The sequence below is a fragment of the Mauremys mutica genome, unplaced genomic scaffold (assembly GCF_020497125.1).
Source record: "Mauremys mutica isolate MM-2020 ecotype Southern unplaced genomic scaffold, ASM2049712v1 Super-Scaffold_100101, whole genome shotgun sequence".
NCBI lineage: Eukaryota > Metazoa > Chordata > Testudines > Geoemydidae > Mauremys > Mauremys mutica.
Genome location: NW_025423268.1, coordinates 877,187 through 894,476, shown reverse-complemented (window position 1 = coordinate 894,476; position 17,290 = coordinate 877,187). Strand labels below are relative to the sequence as shown.

At 57.5% G+C, this 17,290-nt stretch overlaps 3 non-coding genes across 3 annotated transcripts; 2 read left to right on the top strand and 1 right to left on the bottom strand.

Annotated features, from left to right (window-relative positions):
* The first annotated feature begins 7,498 nt into the window (after positions 1 to 7,498).
* Positions 7,499 to 7,572, top strand: TRNAI-AAU. Its single transcript has one exon. It is a non-coding gene; the product is annotated as a tRNA-Ile (tRNA).
* A 2,375-nt stretch (positions 7,573 to 9,947) lies between these two features.
* TRNAD-GUC lies at positions 9,948 to 10,019 on the bottom strand. The gene has a single exon. It is a non-coding gene; the product is annotated as a tRNA-Asp (tRNA).
* Positions 10,020 to 13,193: 3,174 nt separating this feature from the next.
* On the top strand, positions 13,194 to 13,266 carry TRNAR-UCG. The gene has a single exon. It is a non-coding gene; the product is annotated as a tRNA-Arg (tRNA).
* The last annotated feature ends 4,024 nt before the right edge of the window (positions 13,267 to 17,290 follow it).

The following is a 17,290-nucleotide window of genomic DNA, read 5'->3' as shown; positions in this document are numbered from 1 at the left end:
AGGCTGGGCCCCTCCCCTTTCATAGCTCCAGAAAGTTCTGACAGCTGAACTGCTATCTACACTGGGATTAGGTTGATAGAACTGCATTGCCAGCCTGGTGTAATTACACCAACCTAATTTCATAGTGTAGACCTGTCCAAAGAATCACACACACACCTGGGGAGCAAAACTTCATCTGCTCCTCTGCTTTACAGAAGCCAAACACGAGCAACACTTGTCAGGGCCCAGTGGGGATTGGCAGAGAGTCAGGTGTGGGCAAACACGCTGCTTTAAGTAACAGCAGGTACCATGGCTTGGCTGGTTAAAGCACATGTTTTGTAAAGAAGAGATCCTGGGTTCAACTCCCGGTGGTACCTTAAGGAGTGGCTTTTGGGGCACCTGGTATTGGCTACTGTCAGAAGACAAGATTCAGAGCTGGAAGGACCTATGGTTTAAATTACACTCGCAGGCACTGATAAAGAATTACTGAAAGTTTGGGTGTTAAGAGCTGATAGGTCAGTGGTCCAGTACCCTCAATGTGGTTTTAGCTGGAAACACACCTGGAGAACAAAGACTGAACTGAACTGATTCAGAAATCAGAAGAGAATAATAACAATAATACTTTCAAACCAAAGTCCCCAACCAGACTAGTATTGGTTTTTCAGTTTGGGGAATTTTGTTTTCTCAGTCAGACCTTGCCAAGGGAAGCAGGGAGAAAATGTTTGAGTTGCCTCCTTCAGAACAGCTTGGCCTAGACACTAGCTCTGGTTCACTGCTCTGGCCTTGCTCGGGTTGAGGGTATTTTAATAATTTGGGCAGGTCCCAGGGTGTTTGGAGGAGATGACGAGGATGTTACCTTTTGAGATATAAATTAAGAAATACAGTACTAGAGAATTTTTCTTTTTTTAAGAAATCTGGGATTTAGACATTTTATTTAAAGCAAGGGAGTTCTGAGTTTCTGAGAAGGTTTTTGTTTGCAAGAAGCAACATCATATCAAACAGGGACATGGTTGTCTACAAAGGAGGAGTAATGACTAAATGCGTCCAATAAGGATGGGATTGGAACCCATGCATACAGAGCACAATGGACTAGCAATTCATCACCTTAACCACTCAGCCACCTCATCAGAACTATCAATGAAAAGACAGGAGGAGAAATCTAATGTCAGCAGAGAGAGGGACAATAAGGAATTTTTATATACTAAGTGGAAGCTGGGGGAAAGACTTCAGGAACAGACCGTGTATGCACAGACACACCTACTCTGCCTAGGTATGCAGCATGATGGAGCCACTTTCCCAAAATGACCAGTTTTGGCTGGTGGCGGGTTACAAATCACTTTAGGATTGAGTGGAATGAAATGTTATTATCCTTCCTGCATGAGTGAAGGGCAGCAGAACATACCTAGTCAGTCTGGATGGAGGGGTGGGTGGGTGAGGAATAGCTTTTATTGGACTTTGTAGAAGTGATTGAGAACGTCATCCTAAAACAGTGGTCCCCAAACATTTCACACTGTGCCCTCTTAGCCAGTTGGGGGAGGGCAAAACCAGAGCTTGAGGGATTCAGCCCTGGGTGGTGGAGCTCAGACTTTTGGCTTCAGCCCCAGGCACCAACAAGTCTAATGCCAGCCTTGGTGACCCCCATTAAAACAGGGTTATGACCCACTTTGGGGTCCTGACCCATAGCTTGAGAACCACTGCTCTATGCTGAGGGGAGAGAGTTTTCATGTGGGTGCAGTTAATCTACTTCCCCAAGAGGTGGCAGCTATGTCAGTGGGAGAAGCTATATCGGTGGGTGTGCAAGCTGTGGTGTTCACCACATTTAAGAAGTTTAATCAAACCCCATTTTGAAAACCACTTCTGGTCTGGGAATGGCAAAGGATCTCGAGGAAGCAGGGTCTGTCCTTCAAAGTCTTGGAGCTCATGAGTCCATGGTCATGGGGGTATAGCTTAGTGGTACAGTGCTTGATGGTAGATCAAGTGGTCTTTGATTCAAGCCCCCTATGTTCTCTTATAACCTTCTTTTTTTTTTAAAAAAAAAGGAAAACATTTTCATCCGAAGAAGTGGGTATTCACCCACGAAAGCTCATGCTGCAAAAACGTCTGTTAGTCTATAAGGTGCCACAGGATTCTTTGCTGCATTTTCATTTCCATTCTTCATTATGTTCAGGAGCTCCACTATACAGGGGTGCTTGATATGGATGTAAACACTCAACATTTCACTGTCCAAATGCACAAAAACCTAGCAAAGCTGTCCATCAGCTAAAATCAGTTTCAATCCTCTGTCAATTTATATTTTCATCAATTAAAAAAGGTATCATATGAATGTACATTTGCAGATCCCTCTTCTCCAGGAGCTATGTTGTGCAGAAGAACAAGAGCCACATCCAGCTACAGTTCAGGAGTCTGATGACCAAAGAGCCAATAAATGTTCTGAGGGCTGGAGAAAAATGCCTTCTAGGGAGCTATTGAACGAGCTCAACCTGTTTCGCTTATCAAAAGAAGATTGAAAGGTGACTTCATTGAAGTGTTGAAGGGCTTTCATTGAGAGAATAGATTGGGTATTAAGGGCTCTTGAATCTAGCAGAGAAAGGCATAACAAGACCCAGTGGCTGGAAGGTGAAAAGAGACAAATTCATATTACAACTAAGGCACAAATATTCAACAGCCAGGATGATTCACCACAGGAACAATCTACCAAGGAAAGTGGTGGATTCGCCATCTCCTGATGTCATTTCATGAAGACTAGATGCCTTTCTGGAATGTGTTTGCCCCAAAAGTAGCTCTTGTGTCATACAGGAGGCCTGTGATATGCAGGGGGTCAGATTAGATGCTCTAATGGTCTCTTCTGGCCATAAAGTCGACTAATTTCTGAAAAACTGAGTGTAGCATTGGGAGCAGCGTCTGATGTTTTCCTGTCTAGCCGGCTTGCTGCCTAGAACGAACGCTCCTTGAGTGGGGTGATCCACAGGGAGTAGCTCAAACCTCCAAAGTGCCTGGCCAGGGGCAGGACATTAGCACAGCAAGGGAGGGGTGTGGCAGTGACATCACAAAGGCCTTTTGCAGCACCTCAGACTATTGGTCAAAGGTGGTGGGGAGTTGGTGACCTCACAGAGAGATGCTGACATCAGCCAGGCAGGACAAGGGTGAGGGGCCAGGGAAACCTCAGAGACCCTGTGGCTTTGCTTCAGCAAGTCTCCTTCTCCAGGTCTCTCTTTGAGGACTGAGAGAGTATTCGGGTTCACGGACGTGAGCGCCAGGAGGAACCTTTTTCGAGTTTTCTCCTTCCCTTTTAGTGATTTTACTAGAAAACAGCCGTCCCTGTTTAGAAGGTAAGAGCCTCCTCGAGGTTTGAAACCTGTTCAGTCTGATCCATCTGGTGACAGTTGAATTCTAGGCATGGAAAACACGAGCTTAAGGAGGCAGAATTTTATTCTGCACCTGGGATTTTGTCCCTTAAAATCACTGGGGATATTAGGGTTTGTCCTTTTTGTTTCACCTTTTCCTCCATCCCTCCCTCCTTTCTCTTCATCTCTTGCTTCTTTTGTCCTTTCTCCTGTTCCCCTCCCAAAACCAGGAGCAGTGTCGGGGTGTGTTTGGGGATGGGGCAGAAGAGGGGGATAGGCGGCATCGGGGGAGGGGTAGCTCGGGGGTGTGTTTGGGGGCGGGGGTAGAGAGGGGGATGGGCGGCACTGGGGTAGGGGGAGCTCGGGGGGGTGTTGGGGGAGGGGCAGGAGGGGGATGGGAGGCACTGGGGGAGGGGGAGCTCGGGGGGGTGTGGGGGGCGGGGGACGAGGGGGATGGGCGGCTGGGGGGGAGGGGGAGCTCGGGGGGGTGTTTGGGGGTGGGGGCAGAGAGGGGGATGGGCGGAACTGGGGGCGGGGTGCTCGGGGAGGGTTGGGGGCGGGGGCAGAGAGGGGGAGGGGCGGCACTGGGGGAGGGGGAGCTCGGGGGGGTGTTGGGGGCGGGGGCAGAGAGGGGGAGGGGCGGCAGTGGGGGAGGGGGAGCTCGGGGGGGGGGTGGGGGCGGGGGCAGAGAGGGGGAGGGGCGGCAGTGGGGGAGGGGGAGCTCGGGGGGGGTTGGGGGCAGGGGCAGAGACGGGGAGGGGCGGCACGGGGGGAGGGGGAGCTCGGGGGGGGTTGGGGGCGGGGGCAGAGAGGGGGATGGGCGGCACTGGGGGAGGGGGAGCTCGGGGGGGTTGGGGGCGGGGTCAGAGAGGGGGAGGGGCGGCACTGGGGGAGGGGGAGCTCGAGGGGGTGTTGGGGGCGGGGCAGAGAGGGGGATGGGCGGCACTGGGGGAGGGGGCGCTCGGGGGGGTGTTGGGGGTGGGGGAAGAGAGGGGGAGGGGCGGCAGTGGGGGAGGGGGAGCTCGGGGGGGTGTTGGGGGGGGGGGCAGAGAGGGGGAGGGGCGGCAGTGGGGGAGGGGGAGCTCGGGGGGGTGTTGGGGCTGGGGCAAGAGAGGGGGAGGGCCTGCAGTGGGGGAGGGGGAGCTCGGGGAGGTGTTTGGGGGTGGGGGCAGAGAGGGGGAGGGGCGGCACTGGGGGAGGGGGAGCTCGGGGGGGTGTTGGGGGCAGGGGCAGAGAGGGGGAGGGGCGGCACTGGGGGAGGGGGAGCTCGGGGGGGTTGGGGGCGGGGCAGAGAGTGGGATGGGCGGCACTGGGGGAGGGGGAGCTCGGGGGGGGTTAGGGGTGGGGGCAGACAGGGGGAGGGGCGGCACTGGGGGAGGGGGAGCTCGGGGGGGGTTGGGGGCGGGGGCGGAGAGGGGGTGGGGCGGCACTGGGGGAGGGGGAGCTCGGGGGGGTGTTGGGGGCGGGGGCAGAGAGGGGGAGGGGCGGCACTGGGGGAGGGGGAGCTCGGGGGGGGTTGGGGGCGGGGGGCAGAAAGGGGCAGAGACGGGGAGGGGCGGCACTGGGGGAGGGGGAGCTCGGGGGGGGTTGGGGTCGGGGGCAGAGAGGGGGATGGGTGGCACTGGGGGCGGGGGAGCTCGGGGGGGGTTGGGGGCGGGGGGCAGACAGGGGGAGGGGCGGCACTGGGGGAGGGGGAGCTCGGGGGGGGCTGGGGACGGGGGCAGAGAGGGGGAGGGGCGGCACTGGGGGTGGGGGAGCTCGGGGGGGTTGTGGGCGGGGCAGAGAGGGGGAGGGGCGGCACTGGGGGTGGGGGAGCTCGGGGGGTGATGGGGGCGGGGCAGAGAGGGGAATGGGCGGCACTGGGGGGGGGGGAGCTCGGGGGGGTTGTGGGCGGGGCAGAAGAGGGGGATGGGCGGCACTGGGGGAGGGGGAGCTCGGGGGGGTGTTTGGGCTGCTCAGGAGCCGCCTCGCGAACGCCTCAAGGCCACGTGACGCCCTCTCGGAAACTCCGCCTCTCCCGAGACAGCCAATAGGAAGAGGAGGCAGAGCCCTGACCAATGGGAGCGCAAGAAGAAACCTTTCCCCCCCCCCAGTTTCAGTGCGAGGTTGGGGGCTGCCATTCACAGGGAGACCCGCAATAGCCTGACCCCCCCACACCGGGAGGCGTTGGCTGAGCTCCAGGCTGCCCCCGTGTGGCCAAAGCTTAGAACTGAGCAGCGGAGTTTAAAGCTGGCGCTGGGAGGGACCTTTACACGCGGGGCACGAAGGCTCCTGCGTGTAACACTTGTTGGGTGGGCAGCTGAGCGTAGCTGATTGCCGGAGCTCAGGGCTGCACCCCGGGGTGCTGAGCAGGTGTCTGTGCTCAGATTGGCCTCACTATGCTGCTTTCTGGGAAGTTTGGGGTCACCAGTCTTCCTAAAGAGAGAGGAGCCAGGTCAGCCCAGGAAAGGAGGCTTTCAAAACTCTGGTACGAATTGCCAGTGGGACTGCCCCTGTGAAGAGCCGCTGCAGCCCTACCAGGGAGAGCCGGTCTATCTTTATGCAGCCCCCGCCCCGATTCCTCAGGACAGGGTTGTGCTCAAAGATCTGTGCCCCGTGTTTTAACCTCCATGTGAAGTGCGCAGTGCAAATAACCCTCAGAGCATCAGTTCAGTTCCAGGCTCCACTTCCACCGGCTCAGGCAAGATGGTGCAGAGGAGCGCCTGGGGAGGATGGCTTTTGATTTTTCGGCCTGACCGCTACGGGCAGCAAGGCCAAAAATCAGATGGCCGACTCTCCCGTCCACCATGCTCATCAGGACCCCTTAGTCAACAGGCTCGGAGAATGCGGGCATCGCCCCCCACTACCTCTCGCATGCAAAGCGAGCGCTCTGCCGCTTGAGCTAATTCCCCGCAGCTGGCCTGACTCTCAGGCACCGGGCAAAAAAAGGCAAGGGCTCTGTGGCCTTAAGCAGAACACAGCCTGAAATGGGGGTAGGGGGTGGGGGCGCTACCCAGAGCTGGGGAAGGGGGTCCGAGTCCCAGCCACGCTCCTCGGCACAAACACCAAAGCTCCCTCCCTGGAGTGTGTCTGGGGTGAGAGTTAGCCCCTGAAACAAGCACCAAACTTCAGAAGACAACGCAGGGATAGATCACTTGACGATTGCCTGCTCTGGCCATTGCCTCTGAAGCGCCTGGCATTGGTTACTGTCAGAAGACGGGATAGTGGCCTAGATGGACCATCGGTCTCACCCAGGAGGGCCGTTCCTATCTTCACCACTTTCCTCTAACCCAAGCAAAGCCAGGAGCAGGCCCAGCTCAGCAACTCTAGCAGACTCCCTGGCCCCTGGCCCAGCATACAGCAAAGCGACCCTGCCTCCGCCAGGATAGACAGCCACCGACTCCCTCTTCCAGACCAACGCAGCCCTTCCCCGCTTTGGCTGTCTCCAAGCTGTCTGCGTGCTCTGCTCTGCTCCACGGCTGCCATGCTGCCTGAGATCAGGAGGCTGCGAGGTCTCACGGTCTCAGCTGAGCTGGTATCGCGTGCCACCCCGCCCATCTCCTCATTCCCTTCATGGACCCCTGGGATGTGAGTAATTCTGTATTTGAGTGGCTCTCCCTCCCGGCCAATGAGCTTGGCGTAGACTAGCAGGGAGGGAGGAGGAAAGGGATTGTGCTCCAGTGAGAGCTCAGAAAGAAAGGTGCAGGTCCCCCACTAGAGCCCAGCCCAGAAGAGCAAAGCTGAGCAGAGCAGGCTGGAGAATGTGTGTCTGGGTCTGACTACTTCTCCCATGCTCTTCCATTGGAGCTAACTTCCCCCAGCTGTCTCCAGCCTCCCAGTCAGTGCAAGGGGGAGAAGGGCCGGGGAGGAAGAGCTTTGTGCTCCGCAAGGGCTGGCTTTCTGGGAAGCCAAGCGGGGAGAGGGATGGAGGCCACTGGAGGAGCTGAGCCGGCTGACTGTCCATGGCTTCTAAAAGAAGGGCAAGAGAAGGTCCCAGGGCTGCCTTGCCGCTGGAGAATGCGGGCATTGATCCTGCTGCTTCTCGCATGCAAAGCGAGCGCTCTACCACTTGAGCTAATTCCCCTACCTTGGTAGGTAGCGTCTCGATCCATCCATTCGATAACGGAGGCCACATCGTTCCCCGCGCCAGCCAGTGACTCCTTCCAAAAGGGTCAGGCAAAGGAGGGCTTTCTGTAGGCCGGCTAGCTCAGCTGGTTAGAGCGTGGTGCTAATAACGCCAAGGTCATGGGTTCAAGCCCCATGCTGGCCACTCCGGGAGAGAGAGGGTGGCTTCTGCTCTTTTGGCTGACTGCTAAGGGGGGCAGAGGCCAAAACCAGGTAGGCCGGGAGCGGGCAAGAGCCCTGCTGGGCGCAGGCGCCGGGCAGGACCAAGCTCCTGACACCTCCTTGGGCTCCCCTCCCTGGGCTCCTCGCTCCACCTGCTGCCTGAAAGGAACTTGGAGACGGGGGAGCCCGGCCGGCTGCCTTCCAGGCTCATAGGAGGCCAGGCTTGAGCTGCCCGCCCGCGAAGCCAAAATCGCAGGCCTGCCGGCTCGCCCCCAGTGTCCACAGAGGGTTGACCTGATAGCCCAAATTCTTGCCGGCCGCCAGCTCCACCCAAATGGACCCAACACCGGATCACGCTCCCCAGCCCAAGCCACAGAGGAAGGCTTAATACTCGGCACCCCAAACTAGGGGAGAGGCTTCACACTCCGCCGGCGCAGGGTGACCTTTGGGACTTCCCTGGACACCATCCTCCCACCGCCCACAGCCAGACCCCCCAAGCCCACCCCTCCGACCGGAAGGAGCAGGAGGACCACTCCGCCCAGGGGCACCACCACTCGAAGTCAGCTTCACTTGCTTTCTCTTCTACCCCTTGCCTCCCAAGTTATGCGCGCCTCACGGGAGCCGGCCCTGGGAAGTCGCAGGCACCGCACTCTGACTGGCGCAAGCCAAACGCCCACACCGAGAGTTTAGCACGGGCTCTTGAGGCACTGGAGGAACCCGATGCAGACGCACTGACGGAGCTAAGCTTTACGGCCAAGGGCCCTACCTGTGCAGAAAGCCAACTTGCTTGTGAAAAAGACTCCTCTTTCGGCTCCCCTTCCAAACTTCCAAATGCCTCCAAATGGGAAAACACACGCACTGAAACACCCAAATGGTCCTAACGCTGGGGCCAGGCGAAAAAGAAAAGCAAGGAAAAGATTTCTAAATGGCCACCCTGCCAGAGTCGTACAGTTCCGCAAGTGAAACCCACGGGAGGGACATTACACAGAAAAGGGGAATGGAAAGCTGCCCAAATTGAGATGCTGTGGAAAGCTACAGCCCCATCGCTACTCCTACTCTGCACACTTCTTGCAACAGCTGATGAACGGCCAGGTGCTTTTCGCATCCAAGCCCACACCAGGGGAAGACCTTGAGAAGTTTTCCGTGGCTTGCCTGGTTCAGCTGGTCAGAGTGCGGCACTCGTGGAGGCAAGATGGTGCAGAGGAGCCCCTGGGTGGCTGTGTGCCTGGGGAGGATGGCTTTTGATTTTTCGGCCTGACCGCTACGGGCAGCAAGGCCAAAAGTCAGATGGCCGAATTTCCCGTCCACCACGCTCATCAGGAGCCCTTAGTCGACAGGCTGGGAGAATGCGGGCATCGCCTCGTCATATGTTTATTCCCCACTTCGAACTTTAGCATCCACAAGATGGGGACCTGCATGGGCCCCTCTCAACTTAAATCCTAGTTTAGATCTGGTAAAGCTGCCACCATCTAGAAGTTCCAGTGTCTAGCACACGCCCTGTTCCCCCAAACCTTCCCTGGGGAACACAGATCCAAACTCCTTGACTCTTAACCCTAAGGGAAATAAACCATTCCCCCACCTTCTTCCCCCTCTCCTAGTTGTTGGGAAAGATACCTTGATTCAAACTCCTTGAATCAAACAAAGAGGGATTCACTTTTCCCCCTCCACTTCCCCTGAAAATCCAAACAAGGGAAGAAATCAATCAGGTTCTAAAAAGAAAAGGATTTTATTAAAAGAAAGAAAGAAAGTACACTATCTCTGTAACACCAGGATGGAAAAACCACGAGGCGTGCTGCAGGATAGCCCCTCCCCACCAAAAAGCAATGCCGTGACCCGGATTCGAACCGAGGTTGCTGCGGCCACGGCGCAGAGTACTAACCACTATACAATCACGGCCAGGCGCTGGGGGTACAGGAAGCAGCACACTGGAAAATGCTCAGCTCTGTGCTCTCGGGGCGGCCACCTACCTCGCCGGCGGCCACAGGTCTTTCTCAAGTCTCCCCATTACAGTCACAGGTCAAATGCTGAGCAAAGGAAAAAAGACAGGAAGCCAATCCCATGCCTGTCCCTTTTTCGGTCTTCCTCCACCCCTGGACCAAGTCCCTCCCCGTTTGTCTGGGCCATTGTCCTCATGGCCCTGGTCAGCCTATTTCCCTTTGCGGCTCTGAAACGTGCCCCCACGTGCAGGCCTCGGGGGAGGCTTTGGCTAGGGCGAGCATGTCCTTGCGAGGTAATTGTCTCTCTGGAGGTGCAAGTCATCAGTGCGGGGTGCGAAGGGAAGTGGCCGTGGAAGGAGAATGCAAGGCATGTGGTGGGCAGGCCAGGGATTTCTTTGTCCCCCCTTCAAAAGGGGTCACCCTCCCCATCGGGGAATCGAACCCCGGTCTCCCGCGTGACAGGCGGGGATACTCACCACTATACTAATGTGGAAAGGGGTATGGTGAGTGGCCCCAGCTCCCACACACCAGCTATGGTCAGCGTACACCTACACCGTCGCATGGGCCCCAGCAGGCAACAGCACCCCTGACCCTCTTCTGCTTCCCAAAGGCTTTGGCCGCAGCAACAGCCCTGGGAAAAGCCCTGGCCCTCCTCACCTGCCCTTGCCCAGCAGGACGCCTTTCGGGGCCTACACCGCTCCTCACACAACACCCGCCTGGGACCTTGCCCTCCCCTACCAGCTCAGCAGCACCTTTCTTCCTCTCAAAACCTCCTCTTGCCACCCTCCCCCTTCCACACTTCACACTCACCTCATCACAAACTCACCCACGGCCCCTTTGGCTTCCCAAGCGCCTCTGGAGGGACGCAGCTTCCCAGGCACGCAGATCCGGCTGATGGCTCCCAAGTGTGCAAGTCCGTCCCCGCAGAGCAGCCTCATAGTGTGACCTTGAAGAAACTGTGGAAAACGGGACAGGGGTGGGGGGGTAATAGGCTCCTATATAAGAAAAAGTCCTCCCGGACCTGCCTGTCCCTTTAAACATGGGACATCTAGTCACCCTGGAGCAGCCCCACACTCCTGCTCCCCGGTTGGTGCGTTTGTAACCCGGGGGGCTGAAGCCGACGGGAGAAAGGGAATTGAGCGAGCTCGGAGCTCTCCGGCGCCACCTGTTGGGAGCAGAGGGAAATGACTGAGAGGCGTCCTGGCTAATTTAAATATCACCTGGTTCTCTGCTGGGTGGCTCCACGGCAGAGCTCGGGTGTGGCCTGAGTGTGGCAGCACCTTATTTGCATATTAAAAGCGGCAGTTTGGGGCCATTGGGGTAAAATATGAGTAAGTTTTGGGGTTGGGACCCACATGTTTAGTGCAGGCTGTGGGGAGCCGGGCTGAGCAGAGCCTGCCCCGACGGGGTGTGTGGTCACCCTGAGCTGGGAGCGTGTGGCCAGACATGGGGAAGGGGCTGCGGGAGAAGCTTGGTTGTAGGAAGCAGAAAGTGTCTCCTTTCTTTTTTGGTGTTTGGGTGAGGTTTTTGTTACCTAATGAAGAGCAGTGGTGGGGGAGGGGAATTGAGACTCTGCTTTGGGGGTTGCTGTGGGGTGTGACACGAGCCACCCGGTGCTGGCTGCTGCTGTGGGGAGTAGGACAGGTGGGGGGTTTGGGGGCTTGAGATGAGGGGTGGTTCCTGGTTGGCTTGTGCCTTGGCCTGCCTAGTGTTTTTTGACAGCTAATCACCCATTGGCCCTCGTGTGGGGCGGGTCTCTGAAAGCTGGTCTCCCATTGGGCCCTCCACAACTGACGTTTCTGACAGGCTCAGCTCCCATTGGTGACATTGTCTGACAGCGATGCGGGGCGGAGCCGCCAGGGCCTTGTGCGCTCAGAGCTCAGCGCCGCCCGCGAGAAGCGGTGCGAGGCCGTGCGGGGCCGGGTCCCGCTGCCGGGCGGAGGAACCGAGACCGCAGCAGCGGTGCCGCCTCCCGCCTGGCGAGAAGCCGCAGCGCCGGGGGGAGGGGTCACAGGGCGCGAGGCGCTTCCGGGCGCGGCTGTTTTCTGCCGGTCGCGGGGTGACGGGTCCTGCCCAGGGCGGCCGGGGGGTCCCGATGGCAGCTGGGGGCTCTGGCGTCCGCCCGCCCGCGGCGGCTGGGAGCTGCGGGGCCACCTGCAATGGCCGGGGGCTGCGGTTTCTCCTCACCGCCCCCACCCCCGGTGACTGGGAGCGCCGGGCTCTGCCTGCGGTGTCTGAGCGCTGGGGGCTCCTCTCCTGCCTGGGGCGGCCGGGAGCTCCAGGGGCTTCGGCGCTGCAGGGTCTATTAGCAATGACATGGGGCTGCAGGGTCCTCCCGCCATCAAGGCCTGTTGGGAAATCCTGGGTCCCTCCGCAGCAGCTGGGAGCTCTGGGGTCCACTCGTAGGAGCTGCAGGGTCCATAGGCAGTGGGGTGGGGCTGTGGGGGCTCCCCGGCCACCCATGGCTGCTGGGAGCTCCAGGGTCTGCCTGTGGGAGCTGTGGGGAGATGAGGGGTTTGGGGTGGAGGAGGAGGCTGCAGTGTGGGGCTGAGGGATTCGCAGTGCAGGAGGGGGCTGTGAGTTGAGACAGGGGGTTGGGGTCCAGGATGTGGTGATGGCTCTGGGGTGAGGACAGGGATGAGGGGTTCCAGGTGTGGGAGGAAGCTCTGGGCTGGGGCAGGAGGTTGAAGTGCAGAGGGGTGAGGGCTCTGGGGTGCAAGAGGGGGCTCTGGGTTTCGGGGGGTTCAGGGCTGGGGCAAGGGGTTGGGGTGCAGACTTACCTCAGGTGGCTCCTGGTCAGCGGCGCAGCAGGGGGGACCTACTGGCCACTTCCAGGGCACAGTGCGGTGCCCTAGGACACGTAGGGACCAGCCTGCCTGAGCCCCGCAGCACCGCTGACTGGATTTTATAACCCAGTCACCCCACTGGGAGCTCCAGGGTCCCCCTGTCCCATGTGGTGGCTGGGAGCTCTGGGATCCACTCACAGCAGCTGGGAGCTGTGGGGTCCATCCGTGGTGGCATGGGCCTGTGGGAGCCCCTTCCGACACTGGTGGCTGATAGCTGTGAGGCCCCCACCGGCCGACAGCTCCAGTCTTGCTGCCCCAGGGCTGAGGTGGAAAATGTCACTGAGATCTCTGAAAGTCACAAATTCTGTGACCCCCTTTATATAATCTTAGCCTTAATAGTTGTTGACTGTCTCTCTCAATCTAGTGGTCTGCTCTAGCGCGGATGGGACAGGGAAGACAAAAGCTCACCCCCCCAGCACAGGTTTGGGCAGAAATGGCTCTTGGGCTATTTGCTGTGCATGCAGAGGACTTGTCCAGGCCGGTGGAGCAGCTCAGCCAGATGAGGAGCTGGAAGAAGGAGACCTGAGCAGCCTGGACATCCCACTTTTTCTCCACAGCCACTGCCTATCAGCAGGATTCCTCCTTCTCCTCAGTGAGACCAAATCTAAGCACCTAGACAGCCGGTCTGTCCGCTGCACCCCAATCCCTCATGCCTGAGCCTCCCTGCCAAAGTCCTGTACCTGGCTCCAGAGAATTGTCTCACATCTCGCTGGGAACTCGACTTCTTGTGCCCAGAGAGTCTCGGCCCCCCTCAGTAGAGGACCTGAGAAACACAGTGTCTGCCTTTTCCAAATAAGTGCTTGGAAAGGTTTTGTTCTTGTGACCACGTGGCCTAACGGATAAGGCGTCTGACTTCGGATCAGGTGATTGAGGGTTCGAGTCCCTTCGTGGTTGTGCTTGTGCAGTTTTACCTTTGTGCTGCAAGTCCTGCTCCCTTCAGGGCTGGAACCTCTTCTTGGCCGCTCAGGCCAATGCTCTGGCTTCAGCTAGAGCCCCGGGAAGGAGTTGGGGGGTGGGTGTCACAAAGGCTGGGGCATGAGCCCCAGGTGCTTCCAGTCTCGCCTTTGCCCTTCCTGACTTGCCAAAGAAAATGGGTGGCTGCCCGGGCTGGAGTGTGGAGCAGTTTCCCTCTTCCAAGTGTGCGCCTGTCCCTGTGCTGGAGGGTACTTGCTACATAGCACCTTGGGAGCCTGGGTGTTTCTCTGCTTCTCGCCAGCTGGGGAAAATCCTCTTGGGGTAAAATCTCCTGCCCCACTGCCAAAGTCAGCACAGTGAGTGGGAACGGTAAGAGGCCCCACCAGGGGGGCTGGCCCTGCTTTCCTACCATCTTCTCATGTTGGCCACATCAGCAGCTGGCTGTGGGTGGTTTTCAGTGGGTGTTCAGCATGCCAGGGAGCAGGGAGCAGCCTGTCTGGGCATCTCTGTGGCTGTCTGCTGGCCTCGCATAGGCATGGTTCTCCCCTCCTCTTGCCCTGCCCTTGGTTGCTCTGTGGCTTTTAAGCCTTCCCTTGGAGCTGTCAGCACCAGCCGCCTCTGTTCTAGGTGCCCAGAGGAGGAGAGGTGTGCTGGGCTCCAGCCTGGGACTCTGCCTCCCTCCTGCCTTTCCCTGACTATGAAACCTGGCCCTGACACGCCTTTCTTCAAGCGCCATATGGGCAAGAGGAAAAGTGTGGTAGAAAGCACAAGGGCCAAACTTGCGGGCATCAGAAATCCCAAACACCCAGTCAAACCATAGTCACTTCTAGACCCCATTCCAACCAAAGACCTGGCTCCAGTGGGTATGAGTCACTCAGCATAAGGTAAACAACTCATTCTGATACAGCTGGAGACAGGAAAGCACTTGGCTCTCCAGGGATTTACCACAAGGTCCCACTAAGATTTCAACTCAGATTTCAGCATGCCAACCATTACACCATGGGCCCAGCCTGTGCTAGTTTCTCTGACCATTGGTGACCCTATCATAGAATACCAGGGTTGGAAGGGACCTCAGGAGGTATCTAGTCCAACCCCCTGCTCAAAGCAGGGCCAATCTACAGACAGAGTTTTGTCCCAGATCCCTAAATGGCCCCCTCAGGGACAGAGCTCACAAACCTGGGTTTAGCCGGCCAATACTCAAACCACTGAGCTCTTCCTTTCTCACACGGTCAGCTTATGTAAGGGGACTGTTGGCCCTTTACTAAAACTGAGTGGGGTTTTTTGGTTGGCTAGTTCCCAGTCCCAATAGAAGGGGGAAGGGCCAATGGGAAATCAGGACCCTGAGACTGACAGGCCCCTGGGACAATGGTCACCGACTGGTAGGGAACAAGTGAGAATTTGTTAATGAGTAAAATTCCTGGTGAAAATTGGCAAAGCTGTGGAGAGTTTGAAAAGTTCCAGTGAATTTACACATGAAGATACAAACAGAGAGAAAGAGAACATCACAGACTGCACAGGCCCACACAGACATAAACAACCAAACCCACACAGAGCCATAGACACATAAGGGAAAGCCACACAAAACATAGAAAGAACAAATCCACACCAAAAAATACAGCAAAAGCCCACAACAAGAAAGCACAAAAACCACATACCAAAAGAATACTTAGCAAAAAACAATCTGCATGCAAAAGTCACACACACACACACACAAAACTATATGGCATCCACAAAAATCACACAGGACCCACATGCACATCAACACGACAGACAACAAAAACCCAACATACAGAAAGCCAGGCAGGGTTTGAGTCTCACAGCGAAGAGGGTGAGCACACAGGTGGTTTGGGGAGCAAAGATTGAGGGGGAGTCGGGGGCAGTGCTCTGGGCTCTGCCTGACCCCTCCTGACACAGGTGGCTGGTGGAGAGCAGAGCCTGGTAGATCTGTGGAATCTGCCCTGCTCTCTGTAAAGCAAGGGGACCTTGGTGTCTTCTGAGCTGCGACTGTATTTTCTGCAGGGCAAAATGATTGGCAGAAGCCATTTGCTTAAAGGAAATTAGTGCTGTAGCTGAGGTTTAAACTCACAAGTTCAGCATGACTCCACACAGCACTGCTCTGTAAGTACTGGGCACTAACCCATTGCACCACTAGACCCTGTTTCCAAGGGCTTGTCTCCATGTTTCATGGATGGATTAGCAGAGTTGGGGGGGTGGTGCATTAGCTAAAACAAATCCATATTAAAGGCTGCAGAATGGCAGCAGCAGAGGTGGGGAGCCTCCTTCCATGTGATAGAGCTGGTTCCCCCTTCCGTTGCTGAGGGGAAGGTTGGTGCTTTGAGCCCACCCGGTGCTGGAATGTCTCATGGGTGAGATTAACGGGACTCTTGGGAAGGGAAGGGAAGTCTTTTCTATCCCTGCCTAGCTCCATTGGTCTCCTGTGGCCCTTTCGGCTCTCTGCTCCCCTGTTGGGGAGATGCAGAGACAAGCCCCCATCTGGGTGAGTCACCGAGAGGCTGTGTCCCATGGCGTGTGGGGGGAGAGGGGTAGGGGTGGGATGGGGCTCAAGGGGAGAAGGTTCTGTGTGACAGTGTGTGGGGGAGGGGGAGGGTGTGTTCCTTAGGATATAAATGATGGAAAACACAGGGGCAGTGACAGTGAAGCCCCGTGTCTGAGTGTTATGACCCTGTGTGGTGCTGCCGTTCACCTTCCCCTCCTATGGGCTCAGCTTTCATTGAATCCAGCATTTTTTCACCACAGAGGTGTCCCACCTGTCTCAGCTACCGAGTGTCCCTCTTAGAGACGCCGAGGACTGGAACTGATTTCAGCTGCTGGACAGCTCTGCTAGGTCTTTATTCATTTGCACAGGAAAATGCTGAGTGTTTAAATTGATTTCAAGCCCCCTGCCCCCATTCAGCGAACTCCTGAACATACTGGAGATGGGTCTGGAAATTGATTTTCATTCGAAAAAGTTTTTAAAGGGAATCATTTGGCTTGGAAGTAGGAACCTATTACCCTGCAGGGAAACATTCACTCACTGACTACACTCACAACAGAGAGTGTCCTGTATAGCCCAGAACAGGAACAGTTTTTAACCTGGGGGTTAGTAAACTTTCTCTCTATACAAACACCACAGCTTACAAACTCCCCACCCCCGCTCTGTGTCACCAGAGCACAACAACAACTCTCCCTGGAGCACACACAGCTCCCCAGCTCCCTGCCCGTCAGTCTCTCCAGCATTGCTCCAATCCCTTAAAGCAGGGTCTCAACCACAATTTACCTTAGGGCCAGTGCCAGTCCTCCAGTCCTCCCAGTGGGCCAATAATGTCACTCATACCACCCAGAACCCGCCCCCCCAAAACTCCACCCTCCACCTGCCTAAGGCTCTGGGAGGGAGTTTGGGTGGGGGGAGGAGGTCTAGGGTGCAGGCCCTGGGTTGGGGCTGGGGATTGGCGTTCAGGAGGGGTGCAGGGTCTGGGAGGGAGTTTGGGGGCTGGGGGTGGGGAGGGAGGGGGTGCAGGCTCTGGGAGGGAGTTTGAGGGCTAGGGGTGGGGAGGGAGGGGGTGCAGGCTCTGGGAGGGAGTTTGGGGGTGGGGTGGGAGTGAGTATATGAGGAGGAGGTGGGGGTGCAGGCTCAGGAAGGGGGTCAGGGATGCAGCACTTACCGGAGGCTCCAAGGCGGAGTGGGCTGGGGGGCCTCCGTGTGCTGCTGCCCCCAGGCATCACCCCCACAGCATCCCATTGGCCACAGGGGTGATCAGGCAGGGGCAGCGCGCGGAGGCACAGCCCCACCCTGCCCTGCCATGGAGAGGGGCCGGCAGCCACTGGAGCGAGCAGGCAGATGCTGCTCAGCTCCGCTGCACTGATATGGCCCCTGGAGGGGAGCACCTGGGAGTGGCAGGTGGGGCCAAGGGAGTGACCTGGTCCCAAAACTGCTGGAGCCCCACGGGCGAGACCTGGGAACCAGGACTGCCAGCCAGACAAACACCTTTAAGAGGAGGCGTCC